Here is an 18355-nt window from a genome sequence, read left to right on the forward strand (position 1 = left end):
GTAAGACCATCCTGACGGCAGTGCAAGTCCTAGATCAAAAATGTAATGCAATGTAAATAACCCACCTATGAAGAGATGAAGGGGAAGCAGAGGAAAGGCTGCATGCATGGGTCTATTACAGACATTAATTAATCAGCAGCAATAAAAACAATATCCCACAGTCCACAGACCTTGTTTTTACTGCTTAAGATTGAGAGGAACAAACTCACTTGTAACTATAGCATCTCTCATATTGGAGTGGCAAACATGTTTAATCTGATGCTATATGTTAATAAAAATATTGACGATACATGAATCAAACAAAATAACACAACATACTAACTTATAAACCTTAAAACTGGACCAAAAATAAGTTTAAAGCCAAGTAGATGTGATCATTATCACACATAACATAATCAATAGAAAAAAGCGTCAAGAAAAGACTCTTAATATTGTACTCTTGTTAGATGTTGTCATCTGATAATTCTACAAATGTGTCATAAACAACTAAAAAGTCCCCCTCTGTTTTCAAATGAATCTTTCTTGGCTAATTTTTCTCTTCTCTCTCAAACCTTTATATACAGGACCAATTTAAATCCCTCCTCCCCTTCAAACATACATGCATCCAGGAACATTGTACAATGCAAAGAAAAGATTCTGTAATGCCAGTGCTCTAACTGATCTTAGGAAGTTAAGATGCTGTTAACACTGATGGGGCCAGTCAGACAATGGTGGTTTGCTTCTCATGCAGTGTTTCCTCCAGCAACTGCATGATCAGTTCATGGAAGGGTTTGCAGATCTTTGCATAGCCTCCTCCAGTGAGATGTAGAAAATCAAACATGGCGTGGCAGGAGATCGCACCTTCCTAGTGCATGAAGCCCCCATCTATATCCAGGAGCTGTACCTTGGCAAGCTTTGGCAGGGAAACCTTGAAAAGCTGGTTTACCTTGGCATTCTTTTTGTCTTAAAGAGTTGGGCTTCTCACCTCAAGGTAACTGACCCAGTTCAATGATGTTGGCCTGTGGCTGCCTCGTGTTTATAAGCTGTACAATAGTCTCAATCCCACCTGCTACTTCTCCTGTATTTTCATGGTGGTTTGTTCCTACCCAGACAACAATGACCTTAGGTTTAATGTTCTCCAGCTCTCCATTCTTTAGTCTCCATAAAACATGTCATGTTGTGTTTCCCCCAATTCCAAAATTAAGAACATGAAGTGTGGAAAACAGCTCCAGCCATAATCTCATACTGCTGCATTAAATGCACCATGGCATATCCCACAAACAACACATCTGGCTCTTTGTCTTTACAATCCAGAACAAACCTATTATGCTAAGACATCTACCTGTAGTCTTTTTGAATATCTTCTGCTGCATGCAGAATACCTGCTGGGTTCGAATCTCCTTGGCTCATTCTATACAGAGGCAGAAGGTTCCTCGCTTGACTCTGAAGGGTGTTCCCTCCTCTGGCCCCAGCAACAACCAGCAGCACCTCCACTTCTGGTCCCCCTGCCACTTGGGCAAAATCCAAAAGCTACTTCATATAAAATCAAAAGCAAAGGTAAAGCGAGTTATCAGTCCTATTCATTGTATTGCTTGAATTCTTAGAGAGCAACAGATATGACATGACTATAAAAAGGATGATTAAGATGCTATGAGAAGACTCCTGATTTATTGAATAACTTCAATACACTGACAGCGTACTAAATTGACAAACAAATATTGGTATCAGATCTTCATAACTTTCAAACTGATCAGTGTTTTATGAACTACAGAAATGATCCCTGAAAGTATAATCTACCCTCCGTGTTTTATACAACCCATAAAGGGACACCAAGAGCTTGGAGAATCCACCTTACCATCCACCTACTAAATAATCCTTCCAGTCCTCAGCTCCAGAAGAATAAAAGCAAGGCATGCAGGGTAAAGTTGGTTGCCTAGAACACTCGATTTAGAGATTTTCCCGGGCTGGAGAGATAGCTCAGCGGTAAAGAGCACTGACTGCTCTGCTGGAGGTCCTGAGTTCAAATCCCAGCAACCACATGGTGGCTCACAACTCATCTGTAATGAGATCTGATGCCCTCTTATGGGGACAGGGACAGCTACAGTGTACTCATATATAATAAATAAATAAAACCTTTAAAAAAATATTTTCCCATTCTCTTCTCAGATTTAGTCATCAGAAACATTCCAAGAGTATATACTGCTTGCCTGTTCATCCCCTGAGATATCGTTCTGCCACATTCATTTCTTTGGAGACTTTGGTTCTGAAATGTCTTTCGCAGGAACTGGAGGAAAGGCATTATAAGGAAGGAAATAATTTATGTGAAATAGCGTCATATCTGGAATTAGGAAAGTTGATTTATAGCATTTGATTTAACAAGAGGATTCTGGAAAGCATGGGGAAGAACCAAGTAACTAATTAATTTTCTATTATTGCTGCTGCTGCTACTATTGACTGCTAATACTGCTTCATGGTATTGGAATGTTTTCTGTTTGTTTGTTTCTTCTTTTGTTTTTCTTCACATTAAAACACAATAGAGAATGTGAGCTGTGTTTAGTGGTAAGTGAATGAGACAGGAAAATTTGGAGTTGTAGAAAGCCTGGGCTGCATAAGGAGACCCTGTCTCCAAAACAAATAACCAGGCAAACAAAACCACCAAACACCAGAAAAGCTAATACACAAGGTTGATGAATACAAATCCGTTCAGTTACAATTGGAAAATGCATCAGACAGATGTGCTTCTCAGGTCCTGCCATGTACCTGGCTCCAGGAAAACTACTGGACCTAGGGTTTTATGCAGAACGGGTTGGATGATCTGTGTGATGTTATTACCACAAGATTGTACTCTAAAACAAAAATGAAAGTATTTGAGGATTTTAAAACCAGTAGTTTTATTGGTCTATATTATCAGAGAAGAAATGATTAAAATTCAGTTTATAAATGACCAATCTATGAAGAAAATGAGTTATTGAAAAAGTCATTGTAGAAAAAGTTAAGATAGAAAATGTGGGACAAGAAGCACACAAGCGTAAGAACCAGGTTTGCCAAGTGACTAAAGCACTGAGGTTAAGATCAGTCATGCATTGTAGAAGGTCATCTTTATTTGCTGGGCTAACGTGATGGTTCAAGTACAAAGATTTTTGATCTAGTTTACACAGAGATGGATTACCCTAGCCTGCAGGCTCTGCTACTGATTAGATGTGTGAAGGTCAGCAACTCTTCAAACCATATCAGCGTCAGACTCACTCCCTTTGTAATATCAATGCTGCATTCCTCTGCCAATCACTAATTTATTTGTTCAACAACTATATATTAACCCAATGTTCCTTGACGGTCCTATAATTGTAAAATTTCCCAAAAAGTAACTCAATCCACAATGAGAAGAGTTTTAACACAAACATGACAAAGGTGGGAATTGGAAAATGATAACGTCATTATATAGATGGAGAACATGGGAACAGACAATCGAGGATCTCAGGATCCTTCTGAAAAACAGCATGGACCCTGGCCACACTGCAGTTGTTATGAGAAGATACCACCTGCACTGAGTATAAACAACATAGCCTCAAATATGAACATTCAGGTTATTTTAAATTAGATAGAACCACTTGTTAGCAATTTGTGCAATTCATAGGGGAAACATTTTAAGAAATAAAGTATTATTCATGGTTGGTTTGATGATATTATTAATAATTCCAACTTTATAAAATTAGAGACCTAAAAGATAGTGACAGAAAATTATTACAAAAAAACAGTAGCCTATAGCATCAGTAACAGTGTCAGGCCATGGAGCCTCCCCCTTGAACTGGATACCAGTCTGGACCTGTCATTGGACCTCATCTATATGAGGCTCTTCTTCATTTTTGTCCCTGCAGTTCCCCTAAACAGGATCAATTCTGGGTCAGAGTTCCTGACTGTGGGATGGCAACTCGATCCCTCTACTTGATGTCCTGTCCCTCCACTGCGGGCAAACTCCACAAGCTCCCTCTTCCCACTCTAGGCCATTTCATCTAAGGTCTCTCCCTTTGAGTCCTGAGCATGTCTCACCTCAGAGGTACATTCTAGAGAGTTCCCTTACTTCCTAAATCCTGAGGTTGCCTGTTTCTGTTCTCTCTGCTGGCCCTTAGGGCTTCACTCCAGATTTCCCCCATCCCCCAATACCTGATCATGTTCCCCTTTTCCCCTCACCCTCCCCTCTTCCATCCAGAGCCTGCCCTCCTTCTGCTCACCCCCCCCCCCATTGATTTCTTCTCCCTTTCAAGTAGAATTGAGGCATCCTTATTTGGGCCCCTCGTTCTTGAGTTCTGTGGAATATATCCTGGGTATTCTGTACTTTTTAGCAAATATCTACTTATTAGTGAGTATATACCATGTATTTCCTTTTGGGTCTGAGTTACCTCACCCAGGATAATATTTTCTTTTTGTTTTTTTTTTTTTTTGTTTTTTTTTTTTTTTTTTTTTGTTGTTGTTGTTGTTTTGGTTTTTTTTGTTTGTTTGTTTTTGTATTTGTTGTTGTTGGTGGTGGTTTTTTTTTTTTTTTTTCGAGACAAGGTTTCGCTGTGTAGCCCTGGCTGTCCTGGAACTCACTCTGTAGACCAGGCTGGCCTTGAACTCAGAAATCCGCCTGCCTCTGCCTCCCAAGTGCTGGGATTAAAGGTGTGCACCACCACCGCCCGGCAAGGATGATATTTTCTAGTTCCATCCATTTGCCTGTAAAACTCATGATGTCCTCGTTCTTATTAGCTAAGTAGTATTTCACTATGTAAATGAACCACATTTTCTGTATCCATTCTTTTGTTGGATGTTTTGTGGAACATCTGGATTGTTTCCAGCTTCTGACTATTACAAATAGGGGTGCTATGAATATAATGGAACATGTACCCCTGTGGCATGCTGGGGCATCTTTTGGGTATATGCCCAAAAGTAGTAAAGCTGGGTCTTCATTTAAATCTATTTCCAATTTTCTGAGAAACCTCCGGATTAATTTCCAGTGGTTGTACCAGTTTTCAATCCCACCAGCAATGGAGAAGTGTTCCTGATACTTTGATGTGCAGACGGGAGACTGACATGCTGCCCTCCGAGAGGCCTAACAAGCAGCTGAAAGGGCCCTTATAATAATAAGGGTAGCTGAAAAATTGACTTTGTTACATTAGGTGGTGGGCATGTCAATCGCATTCTCTTGATTGCTCATTTCTGTAAGAGGGCCAAGACTCAAGTGGCTAGTAGCATCTCTGAGCATGGAGACTGAGATGTAAGATGCATAAGAAAAGTTGCTGATAAAGATGCTGAAAGCAAGCCAGTAAGCTGCACTACTATGTGGTTTATGCTTCATTCTTTGCCTCTAGGTGCCTCAAAGATGGACTGAAAAATTCAACATGAAACAGCCTTTCTCATCTTCAAGTTGCTTGGTCATAATAGTTATTACAAAAGAAAAGCAAGCTAGAACATATCTACCTATCTATCTATCTATCTATCTATCTATCTACGTATCTATGTATCTATGTATATATGTGTGTGTGTGTGTGTGTGTGTGTTTGTATAGGAGCAAAATTGTGCAATGGTAAAGTCATCAATCCAGGGAAGCACAGTAAGGCAGAGCTCAGGACTTCATTAAATGATAACATTTTACATTTAGAAAACTGTGGAGCTGGCTTATGGTTATGCTCAATATTTTCAATCAAATTTCCAAAATTTTAAAACAAATATTATTTTTAAATAACTGCAGTTTACTTTTTATTGTAAAAAATTAAAAAAACTTGAAAAGATGAAAGTTTAGTAAAGAAAACTTGGTTAAAATGTAGACTGAAATTACCTTCACACTCTTAATTTCATTGTCAAAAATTATATTATTAATAGAAGTCTAAATTTAAGGGAGTATTTAAGTCTTGGGAATTAGATACTGTGTGTCAAATAAGTTTGTAGATCAATATTTTTTATCATTTTAATCATACTGTGAAGACAAGTTTTTCACAATTGTTTTTCATTTTATTGAGTAAGCAGCGGGTAATAATATTCCAGTTACTACTTTACTTAAAAATGCTTACAAGTGACAAAATAAAAATCATAAAAACCAAAAATATTCAAACAATGTATACTACATTGTACATTTTTATTTCATTTATCATGTATTTGGCTACAGCTATTTATAGCAAGGCATTCTGAGGATATAGAAAAAGATTTTCAGGTGACTAAAATTAGATAATAAAACGAAATACATTAAGCAAAAGAAGATAGTATTTAATTCTGATTTCAAACTACTATGGACTCAAGAGCCAATGAATTTTGCTTTGATTTCTTCCTGCTTCTAGGTCTTCATCCCTTTAGGACAACAAGAGCAGAAGACCAGGCATAAAACAAATGAATATCTTAAAGCTAACTGTGATGACACCACAGAATCAATATTATAGTGAGGCTGTCTTATATTTATAAAGAAAAAACTTCAAATATTTTGAGCTAAATGCTTATTTTTTCATTGTATTCATTGCCACATGGAAAAAATATGCATTCCTTATTGGCATGATAGCATCACCAAGTAAAGAATCAATAAATATGTGAAGCAATTCAGAATGTCTTGGCAGACCTCTCAGGCCTTTTGCATTTCTCCCCTCACAGGGCATCTTTTAAAATCGGATCTGTTCCTTTATGGGGTAGGGACTCTTCTCATTAACATGCACTGGGCACCACATGGCTGCTCATCTGTGTGGGTCAGTTTCGAATCACTGATCAGGGATGAAATTGAGTTGAAGTTTAGCCAAATAGCCAACAACAATGACCTTCAAACCTGCCGTGGCTGGCTGATGGGCAGCTCTGGAGAATTTAATTTGCTTTAGAGCTTGTATCTCACATTCATGTCTGACTTTTAGACAAATTTGTTTCTTTCTTTTTGTATTTCCTTTTCTGATATTTAAGTTTTCTTTTTCTGATATTAAGAATTATTTAAACTTTCTTACAGCAAACAGATTTAGTTGATAATCTTTGCAAACAATAAGTTCAGTCTCAGTCAATCAATCAAATAATTGATTCATCAATGAAATTTCTGCTAAAAAAATACATTCATTTTTTTCTTTTTTCTATTAAGAAAATTGATCTGTATCTTGCATCTGATAAAATCTGAAACCAATTACCAGGTATATACTAGTGTATTTTAACTCAGTAGTCAAAAACAAAAGTAAACAAACAAAAAAGAAAATCAAAGTATGCAAAAAACTAGGATCAGTGACCTTTAAAACATAAATTAAATTTGGTTAAATGTGTACATTTTGAATGTTCACTTAGAAATAAGATTGCTATATCCATTTATTTGCTTTCCAATCTTCAATGTTTGAGAAGATTATAAAGTGTCTAAAACCATAACAAAGCTGTTATATTTTATAAGTCTGTAAAAAATAGTTTTATTTTTATAAAATTCAAAAGAATGTTTCATGCTGCACAATTCCACCGCCTGCTTTATGTTACATGTAGTACCGAGACTTATGGTTGCACAGATCTGATGCTTTCTTACATAGAGACAGCTAATCAGAATCACCAATAAACTCTATGGATTGTTTTATTTAATTTTGTATTCTCAACTTAATGATAGCTAGGGTACATAGTTAAATAACTGAAGGTAGCTTCAACAACTATGGAAAAACTCAATAAATCATCTTTAAAGCTAAGACTCCCTTTTCTAATTGGATAGTATTGTCTATTTCATTACCAAATGTTATTATCATGCATCTTGAATTGAAGACATTTCTACATTCCTATAATAGGTTATTATTCTGGAAAAAAATATATATTCTTGGCTAAGGAAGTACATTCTAGGTCAATATAGTAGGTTTAGGGTCTAAAATAATGGAGCCTTGTATTGATAGTGATAGTTCACTATCATCTCCTAATACATCAGAGCAAGTAGGAATGTATGACTAAGGGTGGACAACCATTATGAAATGGAAGATCACTAAGAAGACACATCAAGGGAAGGAACATTCTTGATAATTCTATATAATAATATAGCTTTAAAAGACCAGAATACTTAAGCATCATATGAGATAATTGAGGCTGGTGATATGTGTAGCAGGAGATATTAGAAAATAAAATCTATCCCCTATGCATGAAAATGATCACTTAAAATACAATTATTGATAACTTTCACTTTTAGGTAACATTTAGATTAGAAATCAAAATAAAGTTAACTTTATATGACCAAACTTCAACATGGCCTATAGTTATAGGGCCCCTGAAGGGAGAAGAGAAACTCAACTTTGCACAGTTGGAGGACTGGCATGAGTAGTGTGTGTAAAGTACAAAGGAATTAACAAGATAAACTTCAGATCAGTAAATTTAGTTAAGTGATCACTACTTAAAATAGTAATTTTTTTTATTTTGAAAATTATCCCAATAGTTGAGGAGAAAGATCTGTAATTACAGCTAAGAAGCCTGATGACCAAGTTCTATCCCTGAGTCTCCCATGGTGGAAGGAGAAACCAATGCCTATTAATAGTGTTCTGACCCCCACAAATGTGCCACAGCATGCACATACCACAAAACTTCACAATATAATAAATTAATGTGAAAAAATGTTAAATTGTCATATAACCATATCCAAGGCATTTATACAGTACTTGAGAATGAAGAGGTCAGCTCAGAAACTTTGGAAAATTCCACTAGACACCTCCCCTCCTGTAAGAGAAAGGTTATAGAACACTTAGTCACCCTTCCCCTCTGGAAGGGACAGGCTAATTAACATCCCTTTGGCCACAGGGGATGAGAACTGACCTGAGGGATGGAGAGGCCCAGAACACATGAACACATTCCACAGAATGGACCATTGGCCACCCACAGACAATGGAAGTTCTTGTCACCACATTCCCTAAAGACTAATCAGTTTAAAAGTCACACTGTTCTGCCAATCATATTGTGCCTAGTTGCTGGTTCTCAAGAAACTGTATAAAAGCTCACTGAATGAGCTTCACAGGGTCGCCGCCTCTTCTTTGGCTGCAGGATGATCCCAACACATTGGAACAATAAATTCCTCTTGCTTTTTGCATTGATTCCTGGCTCCATGTAGTTCACTCAGAGGTTCCGCAGTAAGCTAAGGCTTGCCAGAGTTTTACAAGATCAAGACTTTCTACATGCTAGTGGAAAGGAAGCGTTAACAGGGAAAAAGGAGGATGTGCACCTGTTTAGAAATAGTTCTTTTTTCCAGTCTTCATTGTTAGTTTATTAGCAGTTTAGTTCACACAAATCAGTTGTGGTAGCTTGATCCATTCACATACATCATTTATGAATTAGCAACAGCAGAAGAAACCACAAGGCTCTGCCAACCCAAGGTTCTGCCAATTGGCTCAAGTCCTCAGAAGCAGCAAGAAGCCACTGGAACATCATGAGAAATACAAGTAATGATCAGTGAAGAAGGCAAGGTGAATCAATGCCACAGTGTCTTCAGCAAAAACCATCATCAGTGAAGCTCCACAAAGATCACCAAAGAGTGGCAAGGTGAACCAATGCCACATAAGGTCTCAACTTTTCTGTTTGCATTTTTGGTTCCATACAGGTAATCTACCAGACACATTACAATATTTTTGATAATTTACCTCTTTCTATGATTTGTATGTAAAAGTTTTGAAGTGGCAAATCTGGGTTCCAAGACTTTTGGGAAAGTATACTAATGTTAGCTGTTTCCACCAAACCTTTTATATAAACCCTATTCATTTGTACTATTAACTTGAGTCTCTGATTATTAAACATTCTTTACAGAAACACACATTATATCAGTACTCCCCAAAGCACTTTTATCAAAGTGGCCTTGTCCTTGATGTTAGAAAACAACAGTTGAACAATTCTATACTCTGTATCAACTTGCATTTTCTTTTTTATATATGCCATGATTTTTATTTTTCTTGCTATCCCCATCTACTATACCTGGATGCACAATAAATCCCTAAGAAGTTAACCCATTTTTTCTAAGACATACCCAAATTAACAGACACAAAAAGTAAACATCTCAAAGAAATGTATTTCAGTTAGATTAGCCAGTGGAAACAGAAGCCATGAAACTTTTATAAGGAAGTACACAGGTGTGAATTGAAGGATGTAGGCATCTGGGTCAAGTTCAGATAAGCAAAGCATCTTCTTCATAGGATTCATGGGAAATAAATAGAAGAGCTAAATCAGTAATGTCTTTAAAAGAGTGTTCTTGGCATATATATATATATATATATATATATATATATATATATATATATATATTCCCATTGCATTAGTTAAATAGTCACAAATAAAAGTCAATATCTTGAGGGAATTATTTCTTTTACACCATCCAGAAAAATGGATTGTGAGAAAATAGTTGTGATCTCATAGACTGTCACACTGATAAATGTCTAAAAGACAACTTCTTGCTTCTATTTCATAAATATTAACCTAAATTGGGACTAAACTATTTTTATGTTCATTTTTATTTGATTTTATGGGCATTTGTGTATATGTATATTTGAGTACCACTTGCATGATAATGTCCATGGAAGTCAGAAAAAGGTGTCAGATCCAATCTAACTGAAGTTACAAATGTTTTTTGGCCTTTATATGGGTGCTGGAAACCAACCAAACCTGAGTTCTCTATTAAAGCAACAAATAATCCTATTTGTTGAGCTGTCTATCCCACCCAAGCTAAAATTTTAAATTATGAGAATTAAATGCAAGGTGTCCATTGAAAGGGTGATATTTGCTAATTTCTTTGCATGTCTGCTAGCAGATCCACATCTAAAATTTGAAGATTTACCTCTGAAGACACATGACTGCCTCAGGTTACCAAGCCATAGCCATGCTGAATCCTGGAAAGGACCACTATTCCACTCCTGAAAGACTGTCATTGCCTTCTCAATGTCAATGTTCTTATATTTTTTATGCTTCATTATTTTTATTTTAAATCTCCCTCCCTCCCTCCCTCCCTCCCTCCTTCCCTCCCTCCCTCTCTGTGTCTGTGTGGGGATATGTGCACTCGTACACGAGTCCAGAAAAAGGTATGACTCATCTGGACCTGGAGTAACAGGCAAATATTTGTGTCATAATATGGTTTTAATCCACCCAGGCTAAAAATTTTAAATTATGAGAATTAAATGCAAAGTGTTTTAGTTTGGTACTAGAAACCAAACTCTGGTGCTTTTGAAAAATAACACAGGTTCATAAACACTGAACAATTGCTCTAGCCTCTAAATTCTACTCATTATGTGGCATCTGTATTCAACACAATAGTCACTGAATACTGTCAAAATTAATTGAATTGTATTGCTTAATGCTGACCCCCACCCTTCAGAGCTACAGTGTCTGGCCATCTCCACCTGCCTTCTTCAGACTGGCAGACTCAGAAACATACAGGTTAGATCCCATCCCTCCACCTATTTCCTTGCCAGCCAATTCTTCTGGGGCAAGCCCCAATGCCTGAGAGTACCTTCATTATGCAGCCACTAGCCTTCATCAGTCTAGCACCAGGAACACATAGGTTAGATCCCTTCCCCCAACACTCAATCCCCTGCCCACCATGGACATAGAGAATCACTCAGGTGCTATGTACTGGCTGGTTTTGCATGCCAACTTGATATAGAGTTATCACAGAGAAAGGAGTCTCTTTTGAGGAAATGCCTCCATGAGATCCACTTGTAAAGCATTTTCTCAACTAGTAGGCCCAGCCCAATGTGGGTGGTGCCATCCCTGGGCTGGTAGTCCTGGGTTCTATAAAAAAGCAAGCTGAGCAAGTCAGGGGAAGCAATCCAGTAAGCAGCACCCCTCTGTATGGCTGTAGCTAGCATATGGGTGTCATTCCAGTCTGAAGCTCTTGAGCTTGGGGGTCCCCGGGCCAAGGCAGATGGCTGGGATCCGACTGGTCTCAAGTCCTTGGGCTCCCAGGGAGGCTGCAAAAGGACCAAGACTGGGGGCAGGCATACAGGCTGGACTAACCTGCAGCCAAAGGGGGTAAGGGGAAGAAGTGCCCCACGGGGTAGGGGTAGAGACTCGTTTGGCTGGGTTATGGCTGGCTCAGCTAGCTTACTTGAGTTGGTGGGCTCTGTGGCTGGAACACAGAAAGATCCTAGGCAGGAGATTAGACCAGGCAGGAGATTAGTTGAAGACCTTCTCCACAGTTCCCCACAGTGGGCCCCAACTATGAGAGAAAGTCCATGATAAAAAAATTATTGTCATGGAGGAGAGTGGATGAAGCTGTACCCAGTGTTCTCAGGGCAAGCCTGAGGTTAAATACCTTTTGCAAGTAGGAGGAGGGTTTGGGAAGGAATGCTTAATTGGCTACACCCTCTGGCCTTTAGGTAACTCATGAATATGGAGATCTCTTGAGGCTCTGCAGTCTGTAGCCACCTGTGCAAACCTCTCTTTGGGAGGGGCTACAGGGGCATTGTCTTACATGCCTGAAAGGCACAGGTCAATGGAGATCTTCAGGCCACATGTCAGGAACCTGAAGTCTGGAAGTGTGACAAAATGCATGCCATTTCTTGCAGGGAAACCTGTGAGGTCTCTGACCTGCTGAGTCTCTGGCCATCTCTAGCTGACCAGACCAGAAACCAAGCTGTCCCTCACAGCCCACTGCCCCACACCCCTCCATGGCCTCTGCATTAGCTACTGCCTCCAGGTTTCTGCCCTGTGTGAGTTCTTGTCCTGACTTCTGTTGATGATGAACAGCAATATGGAAATGTGAGCTGAATAAACCCTTTCCTCCTCAACTTGCTTCTTGGTTGTGATGTTTTGTGCAGGAATACAAACCCTAAATACATATGCTGGGAGATTTGCACTGCTCCTTGAGTTCCATTACCCAGTCCAAGGTTGCCCACCAGAGGCCTGCCTCACCTAATATCCAGCCTTTTCAATACCTGCTGCATCAGTAACATCCAGGCACAACCTAATGGCTAAAAGCCAGCACAAAATCACTATCAGTGAAAGCCAGGGCAATATGACTCCTTCAGAGAACAGCTATCATATTACAGCAAGCCCTGGATATCTCAACACAACAGAAACACAAGGAAAAAAGACTTACATCTGATTTGCATCAGATCTTAAAAAGATGGTAGAGGGCTTTAAAGAGGAAATGAATAAATCCTTTAAAGAAATATAGAAAAAATAAATACAGATGAAGGAAATGAGTAAAACTGTTCAAGACCTGAAAACAGAAGTAGAAGCAATAAAGAAACACAAACTGAGGGAATCCTAGAGATGGAAGACCTAAGAAAGAGGACACACACAATGGGTGAGAGCATCACCAACATAATACAAGGGATGAAAGTCAGAATATGAGGTGAAGATAAGATAGAAGAAATTGATACATCAGTCAAAGAAATGTTAAATCTACAATATTCCTGATGCAAAATATGCAGGAAATCTGTGATACTCGAAAAGACTTAGCACAAAAATAATAGAAAAAGAAGGCAAAGAGTCCCAAGTCCAAAGACCAAAAAAATTTTCAACAAAATAATAGAAGAAAATGTCCCCAACCTAAAGAAAGAAATGTCTATAAATATACAAGAAGCTTATAGAACACTAAATGAATTGGACCAGAAAGAAGACACTTATGTCACATAATTAAAATACTAAATCTACAGAACAAAGATAGAATATTAAAAACTGCAAGGGAAAAAGGCCAAGTAATGCACAAAAGCAGACCTATCAGAATTACATCTAACTTCTCAACAGAGACACTAAAATTAGAAGGGCCTGGAGAGATGTCTTACAACCTCTAGCAAACCACAGATGCCAACCTAGACTTCAACACCCAGCAAAAATTCTCAATCACCATACATGGAGAAAACAAGATACTATAAGACAAAAGCAAACTTAAATAATATCTATCCATAAATCCAGCCCTAGATAAAGTACTAGGAAGAAAACTCCAACCCAACAAGGTTAAATGTGCCCAGGAAAACACAGGAAACAAATAATTCCATACCAGTAAAGACAAACAAAGGAAGCACAAATACACACACATTAATACCATCTATATCAATAACAGGAATTAACTCTTATTGGTCATTAATATCAATAGACTCAAAATCAATGGACTCAGTTTCCCTACAAAAAGACATAGGATACAAGAGTGGATGTGAAAACAGGATCTACCATTCTGCTGCATATAAGAACCACAAATATGCAACAAAGATAGACATTACCTCAGAATAAAGGTCTGTAAAAAATGTTTTCTAAGCAAATGGACACAAGAAACAATATGGAGTACTCATTCTAATATCTAATATAATTTACCTTCAACCAAAAGTAATCAAAAGAGATGCAGATTAACATGTATACTCATCAAATAATAACCCACCAAGATGACTTCTCAATTCTGAGTATTTATACCCCAAATGCAAGGGAACCCACATTATAAAGGAGTCATTGCCCAAGCTTAAATCACACATTGAGCCCCACACATTCCACACATTAATAGTGAGAGACTTCAACACCCCACTCTTAAAATGCACAGGTTATTAAAACAGAAACTAAACAGAGAAATTATGAAATAAGGAAACTACCAGACGTTATGATTCAAATGGACTTCACACACACACACATGTACATTTCATCCAACCACAAAAGGATATACCTTTTTTCAGCACCTTCTCATAGAACCTTCTCTAATATTAACCATATAATTAGTCACAACGTAAACCCCAACAGATACAAGAAGATTGAATAAACCCTTACCTCTGATCAGATCACCATGGATTAAAGCTGGACTTCATCAACAGAAACAACAGGAAGCCTACATATTCATGGAAACTGGAAAACTCTCTACTCAATAATCACTGTGTCAGGGAAGAAATAAGGAAATTAAAGACTTGCTATAATTCAATGAAAATTAGGGCAAAACACACCCAAGCTTATTAGATGCTATGAAAGCAGTGCTAAGGGGAAAGTTCATAGCACTAAGTATCCTCATCATGAAATTGGAGAGTTCTCATGTAAACAAATTAAAATTACATCTGAGGGTTCTAGAAAAAAGGAAGCAAACACACTCAGGAGGAGTAGATAGCAGAAAATAATCAGATCCAGGGCTGAAATAAATCCATAGGAAACAAAGAAAATACAATAAACCATCAAGAAAATCAAGAGCTGGTTTTTTTTTTTTTTTGAGACAATCAACAAGATAGACAAACACTTAGCCAAACTAACTAAAAGGCAGAGACAGTACCCAAGTTAACAAACTCAGAAATGAAAAGGAAGATGTAACATTGGACACTGAGGAAATTCAAAGAATCACTTAGTTGTACTTCAAAAGCCTCTACTCTACAAAATTGGAAAATCTAAATAAAATGGATGTTTTTCAAGACAGAGGCCAATTACCAATGCTGAATCAAGATCAGGTAAACTATCTGACTAATCCTATAACCACTATGGATATAGAAGCAGTTATTAAAAGTGACCAAACCAGGGGCTGAAGAGATGGCTCAGAGATTAAGAACACTGGCTGCCCTTCTAGAGGTCCTGAGTTCAATTACAACCAACCATATGGTGGTTCATAAGCATCTCTAATGAGATCTGTTGCCCTGTTCTTGCATACAGGCATACATGAAAGAATAACATTGTATACATAATAAATAAATAAATCTTAAAAAAAAAAGTCTTCCAACCTAAAAATTTCCAGACCCGATGGATTTCACACAGAATTCTATAAGTCTTCAAAGAATACCTAATGCCATTATTCCTTAAACTAGTTCACAAAATAGATAAAAAAGGAACACTGGCAAACTCATTCTATGAGGCCACAGTCACCCTTATACCTAAACCACACAGTCTCAAGATAGAAATAAATTTCAGACCAATTTCCCTTATGTAACTTGATGCAAAACTACTCAATAAAATACTCACAAACTAAATATAACAACACATAAAAGGCACTATCTACCAAGATCAAATAGGCTTCATCCCAGGGATTCAAGTGTGGTTTAATATATGAAGATCCATCAACATAATCCACTATATAGACAAACTAAAAGAAAAAAACAAAACCAACAACCCCCCCCACACACACATAATCATCTCACTAGAGGCCAAAAATGCTTTTGACAAATCCCAAGACCCCTTCATGATAAAAGTCTTGGAGAGAGAAGGAATGCAAGGGGCATACACAAACACAATAAAGGCAATATACAGCAACCAATAGCCAACATCAAATTAAATGGGGAGAAAATTAAAGCATTTCCACTAAAATGGGGACAAGACAAGGCTGTTCACTCTCCCAGCATCTATTCAATATATATATATATATATATATATATATATAACATATATATATATATATATATATATTGAATATATATAACTTGAAGTTCTAGCTAGAGCAATAAAATAACAAAAGGAAACCAAGGAGATACAAATTAGAAAGAAGTCAAGAAATTGCTATTTGTAGATGATATAATATTATCCATAACTGACCCCAAAAGTTCTACCAGAGAAATCCTACAGCTAAAAAACACCTTCAACAGGAAAATGGCTTGATACAAAATTAATTAAAAATCAGTCACCCTTCTCTACACAAGCAATAAACGGTCAGAATAAAAGAAACTATTGACAATAAAGTAAGAAGACAGATGTCTATTAGCAACAAATAATAAACTGGGACAATTTCAAGAGTGACTATACCTGCTTCATGTTTTATAGGAGAAAGCAGATTCAGCATTGACTTTCTCCATCATCCCTATACTCCTGTTTTGCTTTGTTTTAAACTTAATTATTTTTATATTTTAATTATTGTGGGGAGCCGACAGAAGGCAGCTATCATCCTTGCAGCCATCTTGAGCCATATACCCTGACAAGAGACTTGATTACATTAGCTTACAATAGCTGAGCACACTCTGATAACATCTTGGTTTAGATACCCAGGATCTTTCCTTGGGTATGTGAGATTAAATGTGTCTGACTTAAGGGCATGGCTTAGAGATTAGATTTAGAGACAAGACCTAAGGGCATGACTTAAAGGTGTGACTTAAGGGCATGGCTTAGAAGTGAGACATATAAAAGGCGAGAGGCAGACAGAAGAGTTGAGTACAACTTGGAGTAGGAATTAGGCATGAGGTAGAAGACACTTGGACTAGAGAACTCGCAAAAAGAATGATTATTATTAGGTATTAGGCACTTAGCACTTGGAAGAGGAAACTTGGAACTTGGAGGCACTAGGGACTAGGAACTAGAGACTAGGAACTCAAGACTTGAAACTTGGACTAGGAAAAGAGACTGAAGAATAAACGGGATTGAATCACACTCTGTCTGGTCTCCATTCTTCCAGTCCGTCCTCACTCTCTCTCTTGCTGAACCCTGACTTGTGGACTGGAGCAGTTTGGGGCAGTATGGGCTAACAAGTTAGTCCCCAAGGCTTTTGGCAGTGTGGGTCCCAACATTGACAGAGTGGCCCGGAACATTTTGTCCCCCAAACGTGGGGTAGAGTGGCTCTCAACATTTTTGACACCCAACGTGGGGCAACAAATTATTTTTTCTTAGTCCAGACTTCATCCCAGTCACTATCTGACCCACAACCACTCCCCACCCCATACCTTCTCCCGCCCCCATCTCCAAGAGAATGTTCACACCCCCTACCCCCACCCCACCATGCCTCCCCACTCCCTGGGGCCTTAGTCTCTCAATATTTAGGTGCATCTTCTCTCACTGAGGCCAGACAAGGCAGTACTCTGCTACATATGTGTTGGGGACCTCATATAGACTGGAATATGGTGCCTGGTTAGTAGCTTGGTGACTGAGAGATCTTTGGGTTCAAGTCATTTGAGACTCGGAGTCTTCCCACAGGACCGATCTCCTCTTCGGCTTCTTCCAGCTTTTCCCCAATTCAAGTAGAAGGGTCTACCTGGCTTCTATCCATTGGTTGGGTGCTAGTATCTGCAAAATCCTAACCCAAAACCTCCAGGAAATCCAGGACACAATGAGACTACCAAATCTAAGAATAATAGGAATAGAGGAGAGTGAAGATTGCTGTGTTTTTTAAAAAAACATCCTTGCACCAGAAATGAAAGGTTTTTATTTCTTAATATTTTAGGTACTGCTTGAATTGGTTTGCATCTACCTACTCGTTTATGGGCTCAACATTATGGAAATATATCAGTTTCTCACTACAGTGTCCAAATCTCAGGGCCAATAAGCCTTTCATGAAGAACTTTCTACCTACCTCATAGCTTTCTCTAGATAGTGGTATGCTTCATTTAATTTTCAAGTATTTTTCAATGCGTTGTAATATACTTTAACATTCTAGTTCTCAATTATGTATACAGTTAGCAGTATTCTTAAGAAGAATGTCGAGGTATCCATGTAATAATTTACACATTCAATTTCTGATAATTGAGCACACATGTGAATATGTTTAGTTATTTATTCTTCAAAACAGAAGCACTCAAGA

General features: G+C 37.9%; 1 pseudogene; it reads right to left on the reverse strand.

Moving 5' to 3' along the window:
• Positions 1-700: 700 nt before the first annotated feature.
• On the reverse strand, positions 701-1389 carry LOC117704126 (platelet-activating factor acetylhydrolase IB subunit alpha2 pseudogene; annotated as a pseudogene).
• Positions 1390-18355: the final 16966 nt, after the last annotated feature.

This window comes from Arvicanthis niloticus, chromosome 2, assembly GCF_011762505.2.
Source record: "Arvicanthis niloticus isolate mArvNil1 chromosome 2, mArvNil1.pat.X, whole genome shotgun sequence".
Taxonomy (NCBI): Eukaryota; Metazoa; Chordata; class Mammalia; order Rodentia; family Muridae; genus Arvicanthis; species Arvicanthis niloticus.